Source organism: Psammomys obesus, unplaced genomic scaffold, assembly GCF_907164565.1.
Source record: "Psammomys obesus unplaced genomic scaffold, mPsaObe1.curated_primary_1811, whole genome shotgun sequence".
Classification (NCBI taxonomy): Eukaryota; Metazoa; Chordata; class Mammalia; order Rodentia; family Muridae; genus Psammomys; species Psammomys obesus.
This window is the reverse complement of record NW_026590486.1, coordinates 3,352,597-3,376,270: the sequence shown is the minus strand read 5'-3', so window position 1 is coordinate 3,376,270 and position 23,674 is coordinate 3,352,597. Positions and strand designations below refer to the sequence as shown.

The 23,674-nt window shown below is 40.0% G+C and overlaps 1 non-coding gene across 1 annotated transcript; it reads right to left on the bottom strand.

Annotated features, from left to right (window-relative positions):
• Nucleotides 1-10,774: 10,774 nt before the first annotated feature.
• Trnae-uuc (transfer RNA glutamic acid (anticodon UUC)) lies at nt 10,775-10,846 on the bottom strand. The gene has a single exon. It is a non-coding gene; the product is annotated as a tRNA-Glu (tRNA).
• Nucleotides 10,847-23,674: the final 12,828 nt, after the last annotated feature.

The window sequence follows — 23,674 nt, the reverse complement described above, 5'->3', positions numbered from 1 at the left end:
GTGGGCACTTGTGGACGTGCGATCTGGAGGAGTGTGTGCTCAGAGGGGTGGATTTCCAGAGAGGCAGGCACTCTGCTGAGTGTGTTCTTAAGAGGGGTGAGTGCTCTGCATGGCAGGATTTCTGGCGGGAGGAGGCAATCTGTTGGTGGGGAGCTCAGCAAGAGGGTGCTAGATAGGGCGGGGCTCCTTGGACATGTGCTCTGAGGTATGGTGTTCAGCAGGAGGGAACAGCTGCCTGTGGAGGCTGAGGAGCTAGAAGCTCTGCTTCTGCTCTCTTGTTCCCCACGCAGTGAGCTTTGTGCTCAGCTCACTGGCACTGGGTATAGGTTCCCCTGAGGAGGAGGGAGGCCCAGACAAGGGAAGTGTCTCACTCTGTTCCCAGAGAAGTCCATACCTGATCTGAATCTATAAGTGTGCTTCAATTCTGTGGTGTCCCCCTTCTTTCAGAAAGCCAAAATATCTAAATTCTAGCCTTGAATGTCCCTCCACTCACCAATTTCAGAGATTTAGGTCCTCTGCCTCTCCAAAATGGTGTGCACTGTTCCCCGCCATCTTGAGTCCACCGGCCCTCCTTTTCTGACATGGAAGCTTGCATCTCACATTCCTTATCAGTAAAACTGAATTTCCTTTAGAGAGGCTGCAAATAAACCTCATTGATTGTATTTGTACAAGGTACATATGTAGTAGGAAAAGGAGACTAGGACTAGAGAGGAGACAGCAATGAGAAACTGGGTGTATGTGGCCACTGTGCTTGGATGTACTCTAGTTCTCAACTGCCTAGCAGCCAAAGCAAAAAGTGAAAGTGGATGGGTTCAGTGCTTCTTCCCCACATTAAACCTTTCTCCATCTTTATTTATCTGTTTACCAAGCAAATGTCTGGCTGGATATGAATAAAATACAATTCTATAGTGCTAGTTTTACAAAAGGAAAGTTTCATTTTAGGTTGACTGATGAGATAGAAATAATATTTAGATTTTTTTTGTTTTGTTTTTTGTTTTATTTTATTTGTTTGTTTGAGCTGGCTGGTATTTAAAGAGTTTAAGTGACTTCTGGTGAGAGTTGTTGGTTGTACATGGTAGTTCTTACAGAAAAGACCACACCTTATGCTCTTCTGGGTCCCTGGGACTAGATGTTCTGTAGCTTCCCAAGTCTTTCTTATTTTACTTCATCCTTCTACTTCTCACAGCACCGGTGACTTGGTTCTGGCCTGCATTGCCTGGCTCCTGGGCTGTGAATCACACACGTCACACACCTGTGGTTATAGCAACACCTCAAGATCTGCTCCCAAATACTCAAAAGTGGCATGCCATTGGTCTTAGAAGTACAAGAATTGCTGTTTGCTAGCTAGATTTCACTGCTCATATATGTCCCTGACTGATGATACAGTAAACCTGGTATAAAAAAAAATTGGTCAACAACGCATTGAAAAAAATTTGACCTACTGTGCATCAAAGTTTAGCTACACTGCACACTCCAGAATACAGTTATTTGTCCTTACACTGCAAAGCTGACCCAGAACTGGAGCTCTCTGTTATTGTCTGGCTTCAAAACGGATTCTTCACATATCATTAACCAAGGGAAAGAGCAAAATTCAAAATTGGAAGTGCTTTACTGAATGAATATCAATCTTGTAAATAGAGTGAATAACTCCAAAGTTAACCCCTCTGAGGCTGGGGACTGCCTTTATTTAAAACCATTCACCATTCCTTTATTGGGAAGTGAAGTCTAGCTTTCCACTCCACCTCCTGGAAATTAGGCTAATCTAGTACTGTTTGAGTAATAGAATACAGCAAACATGGTGCTAGCCTAGATCTCAGCTTATCATTTTTATTTTTTATTTTTTGTCGTAAGGTCTTAATCCATAAACTAAGCTGGCTTTCAACTTAAGACTTTCTGTCTCAGACTCCAATATATTTGGGATTAAAAGCCTATATTTGACTGGACCCAGCTGTTAACAGGAGTGTTCATTCTTGCTTCTGTTTCTTCTGGAAACCATCACCAAGTGAGAAGCCAGTGGTCTGTGAAGAGTGATTACCATGTGATGAGGTTCTGGCCTTCACCCAGATGTTCACTGAATCCTGTCCAGTGACTGGACAAGTGCCATTTGATATAGCAAAAGTACTTTGCTGAGCCCTTCTTGACTCAGCAGAACTGAAGGGTTTCTTTTATGTGCCTGTGTTCTGGGAGTTCTTTGTTACATAAACTCCAAACCAATATCTTCAGTTTCAGAGAGGACTGAAGATAAGCAAACAGCACGAGGAACACAACTAGAATTGGCCTGCTTCAGAGTGCTGAAACCTGATAAACATCACAGATCCTTTTGGGCATCGGGCTTCTGATAAGGTTTTGTCAGTTTGAGGTCAGAGGAAGGGACACTTATTATTATTATTTTTTTTTTCTCTTTTCAAAGCCTGTGATTTCTGAGAGTTCACTCTCTTTGGCATTCCAACCAGAAACTGGGTAGTTCAGAGGGACTGAGGAAGTATATTTAAAGGAGAAACATAACATATAGAGCTACAGAGATGGCTCAGAGGTTAAGAGCACTTGCTGCTCTGCTTTCCCAAGGACCCTGACTCAGTTTCTAGCACCCAGGTTGGGTGGCTCACAACTGCCTGTAGCTGTAACTGATGCCCTCTTCTGGTTTCTGTGGGCATTGTACACACATGGTATACAGACATACACTCAGGTACACATACATATACATAAAATAAGTAAATATTGAGAAAAATAATAAAAACAAAGGAGCTATATGTGTCCCATGAGGACACTACAAGAGGTTGAATGACTGCTAATAGTATTATCAGCTTAAGAGGTCTCAGAGGTCCTATGCAGACTTTAAAAATGTCACCAGTAGATGCTCCTAAGTTCTGCTAATGCCACCTGACTCTCCCCTCAGTGGGAAAGCACTTGTCCAGCATATTAAAGGTACTGGGTTAGATCAGTACAAACAAATGAAATAAATAAACACCTTCAACTAAATTGTGCTCTTCTGGTCATATATCAGTTGGCACATGCTTCATAAGCAACACTGCCCAAGGAAGAGATTTTTAATTTGCTATCATTTCTTGAGTACAAACACAGTAGTCACCTCATAACTTATAGAAATTGAGATATTGGGAAGTCACAGGCATACTAGCAAAATACTTATTTAAATTGCCAGTAAGTTTTACTTGAGAATAATGAAGTGTCTTTCAAAATATTTATTTATTTATTTATTTATTTATTTATTTATTTATTTATTACAATTTATTCATTACATATCCCGATTGAAACCCCTTCCTCAACTCCTTCTAGTCCCATCCTTCCTCTCTTTTCCTGCCATCCCCTTCCTCTAGTACACTGAAAAGGGGAGTTCTTAATGGAGTGTCTTAAAAGGTAAAATATTGGGACCCTCAAGATTACTGGAAGAAATTATTATGGTGGAGGGCTGCCTCCTTTTGACTGAACTGGAGCCATTCTAGAAAGATGGGATACTCAAAACTTTAAACTTAAAACTCAAATTTCTTGTATCCTGACCTCCAGACAAACCATTATCCCTTAACAGCTGCAAAAATAAGAGACAGAGCTGAACATCAAGCTGTAATTTGATTCTCCAAGCCACAGAAGTATAAAGTGGAGTCATAGCCTTTCCATAACATACAAGTAAAAATTTGGGTACACAATGAGAAAGAATCGATCATAAAAGAACTGAGTAAGAATAGTGGAGTTGGTTTAGCTGAAACTGAGAACCATGAAATTCAAAATTTCCAAGAGGCCAATAAATCTTGAGATCATTTTGACTGATATTCACTTTGCAGGCTTGCTAGCTCTTCATTCAGTTGTACATGAATTTTTTTCCTCCAAACTTGCCCTGTCTTGTGAGCAGTTATGCTCCCTGACCTCCCAAATTGAAGTCAGCAAGGAGGAGAGCTTGATGGAGGATGAGGATTATAGAAACAATATTTGTTTCAGACCGGCCAGAGTCAAGAAGATTTTCAGTTTTATGAGATCCCATTTGTTGATTGTTGATCTTATAGTTTGAGCCCTTTGGTGTTCTGTTCAGGAAGTTGTCTCCTATGACAATGAGGTCAAGAATCTTCTCCACTTTTTCTTCTAACAGATTTAGTCTGGTTTTATGTTGAGGTCTTTGATCCACTTGGACTTTAGTTTTGTGCAGGATGATAAGTATGGATCTATTTATATTTTTCTACATGTAGACATCCAGTTAGACCAGCACCATTTGTTGAAGATGCTGTCTTTTTTCCATTGAATGGTTTCGGCTTCTTTGTAAAAAATCAGGTGTCTATAGGTGCGTGGATTAATTTCTGGGTCTTCCATTCTATTCCATTGATTATCCAGTCTGTTTATATACCGGTACCATGCAGTTTTTAATACTGTTGCTTTATAATACAACTTGAGATAAGGGATGGAGATACTTCCAGAATTTCTTTTATTGTACAGGATGGTTTTAGTTATTCAGGGTTTTTTGTTGTTGTTGTTTTTCCTTATGAAGTTAAGAATTCCTCTTATAAGTTCTGTAAAGAACATTCAAAGAAGAGCTATTTCCAATATTCTTTAAAATATTTCACAAAATAGAAAAAAGAAGGAACATTAGCAATCTCATTCAATGAGGCCACAGTCACCTTGATACCTAAACCACACAAAGACCCAACAAAGAAAGATAATCTCAGACCAATCTCTCTTAGGAACATTTATGGAAAAATGCTCAATAAAATACTCACAAACTGAATCCAAGAACATATCAAAGATATCATCCACATGAACAAGTGGGCTTCATCCCAGCATGCAGGAGTTGTTCAATATACAGAAATCCATCAATGTAATCCACCATATAAACAAACTGAAAGAAAAAAAAAAACACATGATCATCTCCTTAGATGCCGAAATAGCATTTGACAAAATCCAGCACCCATTCATGTTTAAAGTTTTCAAGAATTCAGGGATACAAGGCACTTACCTAAACATAGTAAAGGCAATATACAGCAAGTCTATAGCCAACATCAAACTAAATGGAGAGAAACTTAAATCAATCTCACTGAAATCAGGGACAAAGCAAGGCTGCCCACTCTCTTTATATCTTCAACATGTTGAAATCCAAGGTAGAGCACAGGGAATCTTATAAAAGTAGGGGGAGATAGAAAGATATAGAAGGGATAGGAACTCTACAAGGAGAGCAACAGAACCAAAAAATCTGAGGTCTTTTCTGAGTTTGGTACTCCAACCGAGGACCATGCATGGAGATAACCTAGAACTCCTGCACAGATGTAGCCCATGGCAGCTCACTCTCCAAGTGGGTTCCTAGTAAGGGGAACATGGGCTGTCTCTGACATGAACTCAGCAACTGGCTCTTTGATCACCTCCCCTTGAGGGGGAAACAACCTAACCAGGCCAGACAGGAAGACAATGCAGCCAGTCTTGATGAGACCTGATAGGCTCTGGTCAGATGGAAGGGGAATAAGACCTCCCTTATTAGTGGACCAGGGGAGGGGCATGGGAGAAGAAGAGGGAGTGAGGGTGGGGTTGGGAGAGGATAAAAGAGGGGGCTAGTCAGAGCAATAAGACAACTAAAGGAGATCAAGGGGGTACAAATCGGAAAGGAAGAGGTCAAAGTGTCACTATTCGCAGATGATATGATAGTATATATGAGCGACCCCAAGAATTCAACCAGAGAACTCCTCCAGTTGATAAACACCTTCAGCAAAGTGGCAGGATACAAAATCAACTCAAAAAAATCAGAAGCCCTCCTGTATACCAAAGACAAAATGGCCTAGAGAGAAATTAGGGAAACAACACCCTTCACAATAGCCACTAACCACATAAAGTACCTTGGGGTGACACTAACCAAGCAAGTGAAAGACCTGTTTGAGAAAAACTTCAAGTCTCTGAAAAAAGAAATCGAAGAAGATCTCAGAAGATGGAAAGATCTCCCGTGCTCATGGATTGGTAGGATTAACATTGTGAAAATGGCCATCCTCCCAAAAGCAATCTACAGATTCAATGCAATTCCCATCAAAATACCAACTCAATTCTTTACAGACCTTGAAAAAAAGATTCTCAGCTTCATATGGAGAAACAAAAAACCCAGAATCTACAAAACAATCCTGTACAACAACAGATCATCTGGAGGTATCTCCATCCCCGATCTCAAGTTGTACTACAGAGTAATAGTAATAAAAACTGCATGGTATTAGCATAAAAACAGAAAGGAGGATCAATGGAACCATATAGAAGACCTAGAAATAAACCCACACACCTATGAATACTCGATTTTTGACAAAGAAGCCAAAACCATTCAATGGAAAAAAGACAGCATCTTCAACAAATGGTGCTGGTCCAACTGGATGTCCACATGTAGAAAAATGAAAATAGATCTATATTTATCACCCTGTACAAAACTAAAGTCCAAGTGGATCAAAGACCTCAATATAAAACCAGATACTCTAAATCTGTTAGAAGAAAAAGTGGGGAACAGCCTAGAACTCATTGGCACAGGAGACAACTTCCTGAACAGAACACCAACAGCACAGGCTCTAAGAGCAACAATCAATAAATGGGATCTCATGAAACTGAAAAGCTTCTGTAAAGCAAAGGACACTGTCATCAAAACAAAACACCTGCCTACAGATCGGGAAAGAATCTTCACTAACCCTTTATCTGAAAGAGGACTAATATCGAGTATATACAAAGAACTAAAGAAGCTGAAAAGCAGCAAACCAAGTAATCCAATTAAAAAATGGGGAACAGAGCTAAACAGAGAATTCTTGACAGAGGAATATCGAATGGCAGAGAAACACTTAAAGAAACGCTCATCCTCATTAGCCATCAGGGAAATGCAAATCAAAACGACCCTGAGATATCACCTTACACCCATCAGAATGGCCAAAATGAAAAACTCAAGGGACAACACATGCTGGAGAGGTTGTGGAGAAAGGGGAACCCTCCTCCACTGCTGGTGGGAATGTAAACTGGTACAACCACTCTGGAAATCTATCTGATGCTTTCTAAGACAAATAGGAATAGTGCTTCCTTAAGACCCAGCTATACCACTGCTAGGTATATACCCAAAGTTTGCTCAAGTACACAAAAGGGATATTTGCTCAACCATGTTTATAGCAGCTTTATTTGTAATAGCCAGAACCTGGAAACAACCCAGATGTCCATCAATGGAGGAATGGGTACAGAAATTGTGGTATTTTTACACAATGGAATACTACTCAGCAATCAAAAAGGAGGAAATCATGAAATTTGCAGGCAAATGGTGGGATCTAGAAAAGATCATCCTGAGTGAAATATCCGAGAAGGAGAAAGACAAACACGGTATATACTCACTTATATAGACCTATAAGATATGATAAACATAATGAAATCTATACACCTAAAAAAGATAACCAAGAGAGCGGACATGGGGTAAGATTATCAATCCTCGTTTTGAAAGACAGATGGGATGCACATTGAACATTGACAGGAGTCTACTGAGCGCATTTGAAAGACTCTAACTAGCAGTGTTTTCAAAGCAAAGACTCATGACCAAACCTTCAGCAGAGTACAGGGAATCATAAGAAAGAAGTGGAGTTAGTCTGATGAGGAAAGGTTAGGAGCGCCACAAGGACCAAATATATCTGGGCACAGGGTCTTTTCTGAGACTGACATGCAACCAAGGACCATGTATGAATATAACCTAGAACCTCTGCTCAGATGTAGCCTGTGGTAGCTCAGTAACCAATTGGTTTCCCATAGTGAGGGGAACAAGGACTATTTCTAACAGGAACTGAATGACTGGCTCTTTGGCCTCCCCACCCCCCAAGGAAGGAGCAGTCCTGTTAGGCCACAAAGGAGAGCTTTGCAGCCAGTCCTGAAGGTACCTGATAAAACAGGATCAGATGAATGGGGAGGAGGTCCCCCTATCAGTGGACTTGGCAAGGGGCATGGTGGAGATGAGGGAGGGAGGGAGTGGGAGGGAATGAGGGATCAGGACAGGGCTGGGATACAGAGTTAATAAAATGTAACTGATAAGAAAAAAATAAACTTAAAAAAAAAGGAGGGGGCTAGAGCTGGGATACATAATGAATAAATTTTAATTAATATAAAATAAATAAATAAGTCAATAATTTAAAATATAAAAAAGACAACTAAAGGAGATAAAGGGTATACAGATAGGAAAAGAAGAAGTCAAAGGTTCCTTATTCTCAGATGATATAATAGTATTATATGGGTGACCCCAAAAATTCTACCAGAGAACTCCTACAGCTGATAAACGCCTTCAGCAAAGTGGCTGAATACAAAATTAACTCAAAAATATCAGTAGTCCTCCTGTATACAAAAGACAAAAGGGCTGAGAAAGAAATTAGGGAAACAACACCCTTCACAATAGCCACTAGTAACATAAGTACCTTGGCATAACTCTAACCAAGCAAGTAAAGGCTTGTGTGAAAAGAACTTCAAGTCTTTGAAGAAAGAAATTGAAGAAGATATCAGAAGATGGAAAGATCTCCCTTGCTCATGGATCGGTAGTATTAACATAGTAAAAATGGCCATTCTACCAAAAGCAATCTACAGATTTTATGCAGCTCCCATCAAAATACCAACACAATTCTTTACAGACTTTGAAAGGGCCAGAGTCAAGAAAACAGATGTTTCAAACAATATAATTACAGAATTTCTAGAGGATCACAAATAAATGACCATTAGGTTACTCAGTTATTAATAACTGGGGAATCTACCACTCAGGGCTGAAAGAACTTACAAGGATTGTCATTCTGCTGAGACAAACTCTCCCTCTCCATGGGCCCTGCTGTGTATTACTGTTGCTATGGGAACACCCTCTGTCAACCCCACATAGGAGCTCTTAAAACAACCAGAGTTGTTTGAGCCTGGGCTGCCACTGCTGTCACTGCTCATAGCTGTCAGCAGCACCTGTCACATTCAATAGTGCCACTAGAGACTGTAATTGTTGACAACCATCAGGGGATGATTACTGGTACTGAGGCATTATCTGAAACATTAGGCTTTTCTTTCAAGGTGGCATCCTCCAGTCTTTCAATAGATGAATCAACCGTCTATAGGGAAGGAAATTTGGGGATTGTAAAACTATAATTTGTAGTTTTGGTGCACTCAAGAAAGGTTAAAAAAATACCTTTGATATGAAAGAGGATAAGGGCAAGTAAGAAAATGGTCACAGAAAGCCACATTATGCTTCTATACAACTGAAGTGCTCAGATTTTAGCCTTGGGATTATCTGACACAACAGGATCAGTCTTACTGTCTGTGTCTGCCATAGCAGATAGCCTGGAGTGAAACCTTTAGATAACAATGGTTAAAGCCAACAAGGACTTCTGAAGGGGAGTGAAATGGAGAGAAAGCCTGACAGGCATTTACTAAGGGCATTGTTGTCTAAGAAGTAAGTCTTAAAAGCTTGTCCTTGAAGTTGGAAGGAATGAGGAGGTACAGTGGATCCAGGGGTGAGGGGAGGAGTTGGGGTGAGTATGATGAGAATGCATTGTATGAAACTCTTCAAGAATTAATACATTTTTAAAAGAGGAATTTCTCTTATGTCATATGATGGACGATTCTGGGAGCAATAATTCATAAACAACACATATGATCATTATAGCCATATCTTCTGTGAACTCCTAAGCAAACTGAGAATGTAGAATTAATAACCAGTTAAGGAAAAGAAGCACATTTGTGAGATAGTGTGACTTTTCCAAAGACATACTATTAACTTTGCCATACATGCGGTCTGTAGACTCCTTGGTCCAGATCCCTGTTTTTTAAACCAGGTTTTATTATCCCAGTCACACTGAGATAGCAGTTCTCAACAAGTGGGTCGCAAACCATTTGGGGGTCAAAAGACCCTTTCACAGGGATCACATACCAGCTATCCTGCATATCAGATATTTTCATTACGAGTAATAATAGTAGCAAAATTGTAAAGTAGCAATGAAATAATTTTATGGCTGGGTCGCTACAACATTAGGAACTGTATTAAAGGGTCACAGCATCGGAAAGGTTGAGAACCACTGCCCTGAGGACACTAGCAACTGAGCATCTTGCGGCTGGTGACAAAGTTTAGCTAAGCCCCATGAGTGGCAGAGAGCTTGGTTCAAACATTGATCTTTTGTGGGTATGCACTAACCACTGCACATGCAGGCTTGAGTTAACGCGACAGGCATGCAGATGTACACACAGGAATCATTTCCAGCTTTGAAACTTTCACTTCTGAAAAATTTGACTCTTCTCGGAACCTTGAGCCTGACCACAAATGTGATTCTACCTAGAGGCTGCCTCCATGCCTCAGTTTCCCGTAAGTTATTAGGCGAAATGTGACCAGACGAATAAACGATTGCAGTCACTCCAGTTTCCTTTGTATTCCCTCCGTTAACGCTGTTTGCTCCCATAGCATCTTAGTCCCAGCGACTCTCCTTCGGAAAGCTCCCTTCCCAGCCCACGGGACAGCAACTGTGAGGGGTGGCTTCTGTCAACGCTCTTTCCAATTCATTGACCTGCTTACCAGCTGCTGGCCTTAGGAGCACAAAGACCGCTGAATTGGCTCGAACATAACAGCTTGATCTTTTTCTTTTTTTTTTTTTTTTTTTTTCATATTGCGAAATATTAAGTATTTCACGGAGATCAAAAGCTATCATTTTACCTAATAACGTCAGGGTGCCTTCCTCCTTGGAAAGTAGAAGAGCATTTAAGATCTCGAAGTAGCACTTTGCCGAGTGTTTTTGCAATTTACAGCCAAATAAAAAAAGTAACAAAAACATGCTCTCCGTTCCCACACCGGGAGTCGAACCCGGGCCGCCTGGGTGAAAACCAGGAATCCTAACCGCTAGACCATGTGGGAACTGACGAAAAACAAGCTTTAGTTTGAGTCTATTGAATCATTGAAAGCTGCTTCCGCCTACAGTGCTCCGCCCCGTGCCTAAACAGGCTCGTCTCCACGCCTGCGCCTGGAGCGTCCAGCGTCCTCAGTCCCTGAAATGCCGGGAACCTTCCCGGTCTATGCTGCGATTCGTTCCGTTTTCAGTGGCTCTGCTAACCGCTCATACCCAGCCCACAGACTGGCCTCTGTCTCTAATGCTCCGTTACAGGCTCTGCATTGCAGTAGCGGAAACAATAGCTTGAATGCATTAGAACTCTAGTGCAGAGAAAGGGTAGGGCAAGAGCGTGGTCGCCAGGGCCCAGAGCCCGGATCTGATGCCGAGGCTATTGGACTAGCTTTTCCAATCACAGTTTTAATCACCATTTTCACTGTTTGATTTCCTTCATTGAGACTAAATCAAACTCTGAACTAAAACTGAATGAATGAAATCCCCAAACAAGGGCTGTTTTGAGTAAAAGATCTTTGAAGTGCTATTTTAAGATCTGACGTAGATAGCCTTATGTTATCAGGGTGGGGAGGGGGGAATTTAATCTCTGACAATCGAATCTCAAAAGCGCGCACAATGAAAGAATTCTTAATACTCCCAAGCACTGCTAGGAAGATACCGCCGTAAATAAGGTCAACAACCAGCCATTCACCGTAAAATGTTCACTATACATTAAAGCATATAAAAAACAAAACAAAACAACAAAACACCCACGGAAGGGACTCAAGAGAAATGAGAAGGAATAAAAGAAGACAGTTCAGATTGAATGAGGAGAAGGTAGGTACCCGTTTGCCGGTACCATGACCGTTGCATTTTAATTGATTGACAGATTGACTGATTGATTGGTTCTAGGATTCTGAATTGGCTTCTCAACCTAGGTCATGCTTGGAGCACTCTACGACAAGTTATAGGCCCACTCCACAATTTAAAACCATCTAAAACGTCCCTGTTAAGGAGAGCCACAGGCGATGGAAATTTACAGCTCCCAGGAAAGTAGCCTAACCCAGGCATTTCATTCAATTCAGTCTTTTCTACGGAGCTCTGTGGCGGTCACACTTAGAAAGGATTGTTAGGGAGCTGGGACAACTCTTAGTAGTAGCAAACAATGGGTAGAAACTTGGGAAGTCTGGGTCCTTGGCTTGCTCCTGTTTTCCTGAGACAGATGAGTAACCTTCCTCACAAATGAGTAAGGATGACAGGCTTTCTACTGCGTAGACGCTACGGAGAGCCAGATACCATTCAGAGATTCTCTTTCCCAGCCTTGTTTTTTTCATTTCTGCCAGGCCACGGAAGGGCACGAGATGGGTGGATGTAGACTCCAGCCGGGCTGCTTAGGAAGGCAGTGGTGGTTGTTTCTCTCTGTGTTGGTAGACTATCTGAAGACAGTAGACTCTGACGCCCAAGAGGACCCCGAGCCACAAAGCACAGAGAGCGGGGTTTTCCGGAGTCACAGCACCGAAGCTACTTGCGGTGTTCAGTGTGCACTTGCAGTTGGAAATAAAGTTTTAATGCATGAAATAACTGAAAAATTGGGAGTCTTTGTTAGTACTACTTGGTGAGGCAACAACTTCTTGTAGTAAGGGAAAACATTATGAAAAGTAAAAGAATGATCTACTTAGCTGGTGATTTTGGATGAGAAGGGCTAAGAGAAGCATAGAAGAAATTGAAGTACAATGAGAAAGAAGGCTTGAATAATCAGGAACAAGGCAGGAATAACTTCACTTTTCTAGTTTCTGTCTTTTATTGGATACTTGGTTACTTGGTGTGGCTTTTGTGTGGGGAGGGGTGGTATTCATTATATACCCTAAAGTGGCTTTGAGCGCATAATCTTTGTGCCTCGGCCTCTAAGTGAATACTTGGTCTGCTTTACTAATAGAATTAAGATCTAAGAAACTTTTAGATCTGAGAAATGACTGGTAATTTTCAAGGCCTAAACCTTAAAATCATCCACAACATTTTTGTTTTGTTTTATTTTTCTCAGATCTTCCCACTCATGGAGGTAGTGAAATCCTTGCAGGAGATTTTCTTGTGTTGAGACCATGACACAGATATGTTGAAATATTATAAAAATAATGAAAAAGTAGAAAATGATGTTTCCATAGAGGAATGGGAAATTCCATGGTGATGGATATTCTAAGGAAAAGGCCAGGAAGTTCTACTGACGCTGTAGGGTTTAGGTGGTGCCTTGCTGACAGCCTGCTGCTTATTGGTGGAATAATCTGGAAGTTAATAGGAATAATAATATGGCAAGTACTGGGGCTCCAGCAGTTTTTGGTTTCCAAAGTTCCACTGTGAATAGAAAGGTGGGCACTCTGTGAAGCGGGGCCTAGGGAAAGGCCGTATGTTCTTAGGAGTACCTTCAGAAAATAGTATCCCTCTCTAAATAGGGCTATTATAACACCTCCCCCCTTTCTTCTGATCTGCTGTTAAAGATAGAATCATTTGCTCACTCCTGAGGCACTACAACCATTGCCATTTGCCATGACACAATACTTGTGGAACCAAAGCCAGAGCCATGATTTCTGCCCTCCAGATCACCTCTTCATTATAACCTGTCTGCCAAAGCACATTTTATTATGGTAATGAGAAGCTCACTAATAAGGTGTGTTTAAGGATTTCCTGTATTTTGAAGTCAAGTACCTCTGACTGAAGTCTCAACTCTGAATGCTAACTGTTAATGTAAGTTTTCCTTTAAAAATGAAATAAAATTGTTGTGAGAGCACTGAGTCATGTTGAAGGTGAGCTCATAGGATTCTGCCTGGCTTGAAGGAGGCACTTGCTCCTTGCCAGTGGTTAGTGAGTACAGCTGTCTATTTAAGGCTCTGTCTGAGTCATCTGATGTTAGTCTCAGTTACTGGACAGGCACAGGCAGATATAACATATCTACTCTTGGGTAATGTGGCTGATCACTTTTCTGGTTTTAGGGTGAAGATGTTATCTCTGCTGTGCTGCTGTTCACCAGTGGGGATTGAGTCCTTCCTGAGAGTACTACCCCCCGAAAACTAAACTGACTTGTTTATGTATAACCTATCAACACTGGGGAGATCTGCTGGAGAGGTCCTCTGTTCTGTTTGTTTTTGTTTGATGCTTTTTCTTTGACATTCACTGGAATCCGTGATCTGATTTTTTTCCATTGTTACTTATCTGATGACTCTCTAGGCTTGTGCTTTTTATCATCTTCTCATGGAATACATTCAAAAAACTAAAGTACAGCACAGGCCTACTCAAGGTAAAAGCCGTATTTGACTTCCTGCCTTATCCATGCAAGAATCCAGCATAGTATTCAGTGCATGTCTGACAATTTTTGATAGTTGGAGTTTCTTTCCAGTGATATAAGATTATTGCGCTACCTGGATTTCTGTTACTGAGATAAACCAATATAACAAGATCAGGAGTTTATTTTATCTCACAGTTCCAGAGGTTTCAGCCCTTAGTAACTTGTCCTTCTCCCTTTGGAAGCTAGGTGTGGTAGGAAGGCATGATAATGAGCCCCTACCCCTTCTTGCTGGTAGGAAGTGAGATAAGCTAGATTTGGAGTTCCTTGTTAGAGAGGCTTCCTCCAGGAGCTGAAGGGAGCAGATGCAGAGATCCACACCCTACCTTTAGGCAGCTAGAGAGCCCAAATTGGAGCTGGATCCACTTGATCCCTCCCATTGGAGTTCAGAGAACCCCCTGGAAGAAAGGGAGGAAGAATTGTAGGAGCCAGAGAAGTCAAGAACAGCAGAAGAACACAGCCCACAGAATCAATTAAGCAGGCATCATAGGGGTTTACAGAGACTGAAGCAGCAATCACAGAGCTTGCAAGGGCTGCACTAGGTCCTCAGCATATATTGTTGCTGTTAGTTTGGTGTTTTGGGGGGACCCCTAAAAGAGGAACTGGGGTGATTTCTGACACCTTCACCTGCTCTTGGGACCCTTTTCCTCTTACTGGCCTAGCCCTGATATGAGGGCTTTTGACTAATCTTATTGTATCTGGTTATTTTGTATTCAATAGTGGCTATCTCTAGTAGGCTTGTTATTTTCTTAAGGGAAAGGGAGGAGAAGTGGATCTCAGGGAGAGAGGAGGTGGGAATTAACTGGAAGTAGTAGAGGGAAGGGAAACTGTGGTCAGGATGTATTGTATGAGATAATAATGATGATGATGATGATGATGATGATGATGATGATGATAATGATAATAATAATAATAATAATAATAATAATAATAATAATAATCACTTAATTAGCCAAGGCCCACTCTGTAGGCCCCACCACTTCTCCATAGAGCCATAGATTGGTGGCCCAGCTTATCAGACCATGGGCTCTTAGGGAACACTTCTCCAACTCTTTTCTGTCAGGTATAGACTTTTTTTTTTTCTTTTTTTAATGTATCCACTTAGGTGGGAAGACAGTGGCTCCTTACTTTTGCTTTTAAAATCACATAATACATAAATAAACAAAGCAAAATAAAATGGAATTTTGAGATCATCTTTGCTTGTTTTGTGAGCCAAGTAAAATGTTTATTGAAAAAGCAATGGGTGGTGGTCTGAAATTATATAGTTCTGTCTAGAGAGTATTACTGGCATCTGTGAGGCCTAGGCTTAACCCCTACACTATAAAAATTAAAGTAATAAACAAATAAAGGTAATTTTCATTATATTTATCTAACTATATATATTGCCACTAGAATTGACAATAATATCTTAATGTAGATCCTTTTCCCTTGACTGTGAACATCACCTGTTATATTAGCAAGAGACGCAAGATAGAAAGCCACTGCCTAACTAAAATCTGAATTTCCAAACATCAACAAGAAAGCTGCTTATTTACAGAACACAGATGCCTTTTTTCCTTTTGTGATGCTGGAGATGGAGGATGAAGCCACACATTTTAGTCAGATGATCTGTCACTGAGCAGCACCTCTCTGCTTAGTTCTTTAAGATGAAGGAGTTCTTGGGGAAATGGTATTTAATCTGGATCTAGTGCACAGGCCTACAACTTCAGCTATTTAGGTGATTCTAAATGTGACCTGTGTCCTCAGCCTCTGTCCTTTCCATTCTGATCCTTTGTGGAGTTTCCTGGCATGACCTACTGCTTAAAAGCTCCCATTCTTGAAGGAGAATCAGAAAGAGATAAGCCTCCTGATAAGTTATTTAATCTCATATGGTTAGCCCTATAGACATATACCTAGAGAAACACTAAATGGACTTAGTGACATATGGCATTATTATGTGTAAGCACAGACCAAAACAAGTTCTTTTGTCACCCACAAAAGACCATGTATCCTTCCCTTGGCTAAAATTAGCAGCTTCCAATCCTCATCATTTTATATTATGTGTGTCTCTAGTAAGTTTGATTTTCCTATAAACTAGATTAGTTGGACCTTCAGTTGTAGAATGGCTTCCACTCCACAGTGGCATCAGAAGAGAACAGCTTTTGGCTTTCTTAGGCTTTTCCGTAACTCACGCAATCAGAAGCAAGATCATGCCATTCATTTCTAGTCCTTCTAGCTAAGACACCCCGTTTCTATATTGTGTACACTCCCTTAACTGCACCTAATCATAAATCTTTATTAAAGCAAGTGTGGCATGAACCTCTGAGTGGCATAAAGCATCTGAGGTTCACACTGCAGGATCTGGTGTGGCAGACTCAGTGGTACACATATATGGTAGTCTGTGCTCACCTACTCCAGGTAAGCAGCCAAGTGCCTACTACATTGGTCTCCAGCATTTCATAGAAATGTTTCAATATTTGGCTTATTTTGTTTTTCTATATCTTAGGACCTTCGCATTTTTAAAATTATATTTATTTATTAATTGGTTGCTTAGTTTTTGTTTTATATATTTATTTATTTATTTATTTATTTATTTATTATTTATTTATTTATTTATTGTTGGGAGGAAGACTGAGGAGCATGCTAGTACCATGGCACCTATGAGGAACTCAGAAGACAACCATCTGAAGTTGGTTCTATTCTTTAACCATATGGGTCCAGGTCATGTGTCTTGTAATCAAGCAACTTTACACACCAAGCCATTTCAATAGCTAGTATATTTTACTTGTATATCACATTTATATTGTTCAACATTGTATTATGGCATGTAACACGTGATAGTCTAATACCCTATTATCTGTCTGTATCTAATATATTAAAGTTGTTTGCCTGTGAGGGCAAAGGCCACAGCAAGAGAATTGATCCAAGATAGAGATGCTTCATCTGAACTTACAGGGCCTGAAAAACTGTTTTTCGCTTGTTTTTGTTTTTGTTTTTTTCTGTGTAAGGTCATAAAGACTGGCATGACCTAAGATCATAATTTCAAATCCTTTGAAGAACTTCCTCAGCCCTATTTTCATGCTAGAGGTTTGATGTTTTCTTTTTTGAATGTTGTTAGAAGGCAGATGTTTTTTTTCTAGCTTCTAATGAGTGAAGGCTTGACTTTACCAATGTCCTAAGTTCAGGATCACACCCAAACTACAACTGCACACACATAGTGTTCTTGGTACAATTGCTCCTGCTCCATACTCAGCTACTGGCTCATGTTTTGTCTCTCAGACTCTTAACTCTCATTCTGGGCACATTGTTCTGTCATAGTTTCACCAAGAATCCTCAAACCACAGTGCCCACTTCAGGAAACCTTTAACATAGGTGTAATGTTCATCTGAGAAGCACTTCAGGACAGGAAGAAGGCCTTGACTGAAAGGAAAAAAAGGCTTATAAGTGCAAATTTGCCTCCTAAAACATTTTTTGGAAAAAGCAAAGCTGATGAAAAATGTAAAAATTGACCCTGTTGGAAACACTGCTGATGATATTTCTGAAGACTTCCTACTTTTTTGCTGACAATTGTAAGCCTTCATTTCTAGACACGACTGTAAATAAAATATCGGCCAACAATTCACCACTCTGTGTGTACATTAAAACAAAACTTAGAAAAAAAACTTTACAAGGTAACTGCTAGATTTTTTTTTAAAGAGAGATGGCTGACTTTCACAAGGGAGGCATCTCTGCTCTCGTCTTAGTCTTGTGGCCCTTTTGATCTTACGTCTTGATGCTCTCAGAACCCCTGTTCTGTCAAAACCAGCTCTCAGAGCCTCTTTCCTGAATGCATATAAACTTCCTTCCTCTTTCTTGCAGAACAAAGATGCTCACATATTTCTTTTTTATTATGGTTCTCGGGAACAATCCAAGGGCAAAGGAAAAGCAAGTACTCTACCATTCAGGCACACCCTTACTTCCTTTTGTTGTGTTTCTAAAAGTTATTTCTCATCTTCCTTCTCCCTTAAAAAAACTTGATCCAAAAACATTTCATTTGTTATGAGCACACTCTAGAAATATTTTAATGCAGCTGCATTATATTAAAAATGTTTTAAGAGAAGAGGGAGAAAAGTTTTCAGAGAGATAGTGCAGTGATTAAGAGAACTGGCTGCTCTTCCAGAGGACCTAGGTTCAAATCCTAGCACCCACAAAACAGCTAACAACTGTCTGTTACTGTAGTTTCCAAGGAAGCCATTCTCTCTTTTGGTCTGCAGGGGCACAAAACAACACATATGCAAAGACATACATGCAGGTGAAACACTCATGCACATAAAATAAAGTTAAAAAAAACCAAACCTTTGACACAGTTCACTCCTTATCAACCATTTCATGCTATAAAATGCTAATACATTACTTAGAGAGTTAAAAATATATAGACATATTAATTAATCTTCCTACATTAAATTTGCCATGTGAGTTAGTACTATTTTGTAATTCATTTAAAGATAAAGGTTTCATGTATAAATTTCTATTCAATTGAACTGTTAAAGGAAGCCACCAGGCACTGGCTTATCTTCCTCCAATTTGTCTTCCTTTGGCTTTGTTTTTGCCTCTTTTTTTCTTCTGGCTCATTCTCAAGGTATGATGTGTAAAATCAGGACATTACCTCTACTCATTAATCTCTGAGGAGAGAGAAACTGAAGTTTAAAGTATCACAAAAACCTGGTGATTTGATCAACCACACATAGGTAGTAAAGTCTCCATTAAAAACTCAGGAGATCTGAGCACGCAGCTCAGTGGTAGAATGTGTAGCATGCACAAGGCCCTTACTTTCATTGTTAGCACTAGAAAAAAAGAAAAAACATCATTGTCCTTCCCCTTCCTCATTATTCTACCCTATGCATCCTCTGCAACATCCTTTAAAATAAATGTAATTTTCAAAGCCTGTCTACTATATTAATTGAACCCAAAAAGGGGAGTGTACAAACTCCAATTTAAAGATGGTGAATTGGGTCAGGTGCACAGTTGAAAACAGCATGGGCTCTCCATGATAAAGGCAGTCAGTGGGAGCCAGTGCTACCTCGAGGTCAATGGTATCAGAACTGACTTGAACTAGTGGCTGCAGTGAGGATTATTTTTCTTCCAAAAAATTATTGTTGTGTATTGTTTAATTATTTATTACATGCATGTTTGTACTTCAGCATTTTTTAAATCACAATATGATGCCCTAGCCTCATCTTTTAATTTCCTATAACAGTCTTAGAGGCAACAATTCTCCAAGGAACTCTAGTCCCAAATATTTGAGAGTAGTACCCCAAACCAAGATCTGAGTGCTAAGTGTACTTTCTGTTTCTATACTCTTTTTTTACTGAGAAAACATGAAAACTCAAGTATGCACAGTAGCTATGTGCCCACAAAGGTATCACTATTTCATGATATCTAAGTATATAAACTAAGTATGAGTTTATATTGACATCTCCAAATTGAATCCAGTATCTCTGGCTCAATCTAGTCTGGCCCCATTTCTTACATTATCCTTTCACCCATTGCTTTTCCAGAGGGCCTAGGTTCAAATCCTAGCACCCACCTGACAGCTAACTACTGTCTGTAACCATAGTTCCCAAGGATGTCATGCCCTCTTCTGGCCTTTAAGGGCAGCAAACAACACATATGATGCCCAGACATACATACAGGTGAAACACCTATGCACATAAAATAAAGTAAAAGAAAAAAGAAATATCTTTACATAGTTCATTTCTTAATAGCTCCTTAATAACAATGCTCATGAATACAGTAGTTTTATTTTTGCCTAGCATCTATCCACTAAGATATAATATTACAAATACAAAACATCACAAAATAGAGTATTACAGTACAGAGTCCATTGCCTTTCACAGCTATTTTTGCCATCAGATTTACCTCCTCCATTCATTTCTACAATAATTCAGGGTAGTCATTCAAGCCCAGTTCTTTACAGTGGTGTGACATGTAGAAATGGTATTCTTTTGTCACAACCTACTTTTCATCCTGAGGACTTAAATACCCTATGGATTTTTTTTTTAATTCACCCAAATTAAAGTTCTCTGATCTATAGCCCTAGACATCAGTTTCACACATTCATCACCACAACATTATACATAACAGCAACTCTGTGCTTCAACTACATTCCCTCTGTCTGTGATCTCTAGAGTGAGGAGCAGGATGTCAATTCTAGCAACCTGGAAGTCCGTTAGCTAGAGATTCCGAGACACAGGCATCAGCAGAGTGCCTGTCGTTATCTGTGTAAGAGGAAGGGCTGCTGCAGGCATTGTGGCCATCTGGAATCTAACATTACATAGAACAAGCAAACAGGCACTAAATCAATATTTGTGAATGCAGTCTCATGCTAACTGCTTGGCAGTCTTAAGTGGCTGCTCTATTTTGCATCCAACTAGCAAATGATTTAAGTTCCTATTTAGTATCCTTAACAATAGTTGATTTAGTCAGTATTGGATATTAGTGCTAATAGATGAGAAGTGGTATCTCACAGGTGTTTTAATTAGCATTTCCCAGCTTACAACCATGCTGGACTCCTCAGATGTTTGTTTGCTGTTTGTCATTTCTTCTGTTCTGCTTTGCCTGGTTGTTCTATCAGTTTTCACTGGGCTTCTTAGAGTGGGCACATCATTGCCTGGCAGAGTTTCCATGTATCTACTTTTTGCTTTTTTATAGCCTTAGGAGGCCAGGCAGAGTATACTGAACCTAAAGATCATATTGCATGTATAACTATGAAAATATCTATCTGTTGCTAAAATTTGGGTCTTGAATGCTCCCAGAGACTCCTGTGTGAAAGTTTGGCTTCTCAGATTAATGCATAGGAAGACCCTGGACACATGTAAAAGGTGAGATCTAACTGATAGAAAATTTAAGGTCATCAAGGCCTTCCATCAGCAAGGAAGATTCGTGGAGCTTCCCTACTCCCTAACCCAGATGAGGTGTACCCTTTCCACCAGCCCACAATTACCCTGATAGACTGACTATAACAGATAACTCACTGTAGATAGAAATCCCTGTCATTATTATCCCAGATAAGCCTTTTTCTTATTAAGCTTATTAATCTCATGTATTTGTTACAGTAACTGCAAGATGACTAATATATCAACTCATATTCCACCCAGGATTAGCCAACTCAATTTGTTAGGATTTCCTCCAATATTTCTTTCCTTTGTAGGATTATTTTTTACTTCCATATATTTTTATCTTAACATTTATTTTTATCTTTTTCTTATTACAAATCATATTAAAATAAACCATACAGTTCATAAATCTCTGGTCATTTTAAATGAAATGTTAGAATTGAGCATGCTGTGTAATATTTTAATAGCCTTTTAAAACAGTTATTTATTATGCACATCCCTGTTGCTTCTTCACGAGGTTGCTAGCATGCTATTGGCAGGGCCTGGAGAACCCCTGGGGACAGGACCCACACAAAGGAGGCCAGTGTACTCATCTTTTTGGTGCTGACTGTTTGAGTAGTATCTAGTGTTGCTTTAGATGTATTTAATTTGCTAGCAAGCTCGAACATTTCCTATTGTGTTTCAAAATGAGTTTCCTAGAATAGTCTTTGTAAAGTGCTCATTTGTGGACTCCGAGATGACTTCCTGTGGTCTGAGTCACAGCCACAACTGCTTCTCCAGCTGTCTTGAAAAATGACCTTAATCACCAAGTAAAGCCAGGAGAGGGGAGGTGCCAGAGTCCCAGCTTCTAGGTCCTTTAAAGCCATCTCGTCAAAACAGCTATTAATCTCACTGGGCAAGAACAAGAACACTATGACAATTTTTTGAGCCAAATTTGAAGGAAGCTTTATCAAATATTGACCAGGACGATGGATACTGGCCAGTCTCATATTCCATCCCAGACTATGGAGCTGAATTACATTCGACAGAGGCTTATAAAGATAAGATCCACAAGGCTACATACTTCCCACCTTTGCCCAGGCCGGGGCAAGCATACATCCTCATGTACTTCCTGCCTACCTACCTCCTGTCTACGTGTGATCGACCACATCCTGTACAGTTGGTGCAGTTAAGTTTGTTTAAAGAAGTGAAAACACATGGCTTGTTATCTTATATGAACAATAGCTTCCAGCATTCGAAGAAGTGATTTGTTCTTGGGCAAGTGGGGTTTACAGGTTGGGAGCATTTTTGTTTTATAGATCTCTCAAGCACAGTAATTTAAACTTGATTCATAAAGCTAGCCATTGCACAGCCATTTTGTGGCTGTGTTAACATAAGGATAACTCTATGACCTATCAGCTTTGAAAACCAAGCTTATCCCCTCTTCAGGCCTTAGTAAGAACCATATGGAATGGCAAGTGTGACATGCTTTCTTGGTTTTAGGCTCTGTGTTAGATTATTGGTAATGACTCATCAAAAGAAAACATCTGATGAAGACCAGGAGCTGCAGTGAAGACTTTACATTCCAGTTGGGCTAGGGCAATCATCTGGCTAAGGGACCATGCTAAGAAGGTTGGTTCACCTTAAGGCATTCTCAGGAAATGGGTGGAAAAATTATTCCTTCCCAGAATTCTTCCCTACTCCCAGCCATGAGGTTCAACTAAGTCTGCCTACATTTTTGAATGGTACATCTTTTTATTTTTATTTTTTCTGTCTCTTTCAGGTGCTGGCCAGAACCTATGTATGTCTTTTGTCATACTTTGAGCTTCCTTATTCTTTCTCTAAAGCAGCCTTGCACAAGTGCCCAGCATGTGGTTGCTTCCTACCAGGTGGTAGACCTCCATACCAGTAACTCATAAGGCATAATTTTGTTCCTTTCCTTCTCTATTCTCCTCCTTTGGAAAGCTGCAAAGGTTTACAGCTTGTCTGCGCTGAGGGTTTTCATTTAAATTCAAATATTTTTTTTTGAGATCCTGTTTGTCCATTCTTTAATTCTTTTATTAAAAAGACTAAGAATCCCAAGAGGGGGTCTGATTTCTCTGATATCATCTGGCAACTGTGGAGAAACTCCCCACAATTCTGGTAACATTTGTATAACATGTGAATGAGTTACAGATTCAATCTGTTACTGCTCAGTGATTTTACTGTTTAGGGGAGGATTGTTGAACAGAAGAAATGGGATGGCCTTTTGTGAAAGGAGTATGACGGAGATCTGAGTTAAGCAGTGGAATATAACTGGTTTGATATTTTTGTTTAAGGGTCAAATTTAAGGACATAGTACTATATAATCATATACAGTATTTTACATAATACTTTATACAATATGTGAATGATTCACCCTTTCATTTGAAGAAAGTTTACTTTTGCAAGCCTGTTGACTGCCCATCCACAATAGAGGAAGTAGATCTCTGAATTCACCCACATTTTGGAAGTAGATGTCTGTATCCATCTGCATTTAGGAAGTATGACTTTGGATCCACCTACACTGGCCAGGAATGATCCAGGAGCCAGGGTAGCTTTGTGCACTTATGAGCTTCTAAGGGGAATCACAGGATAGTCAAGGAAACCGCGATGTTAGAAGTCAGATTTTTGGGGAACAGTGGGTAAAGAAACCCATAGACAATTTAAAGAAAAAA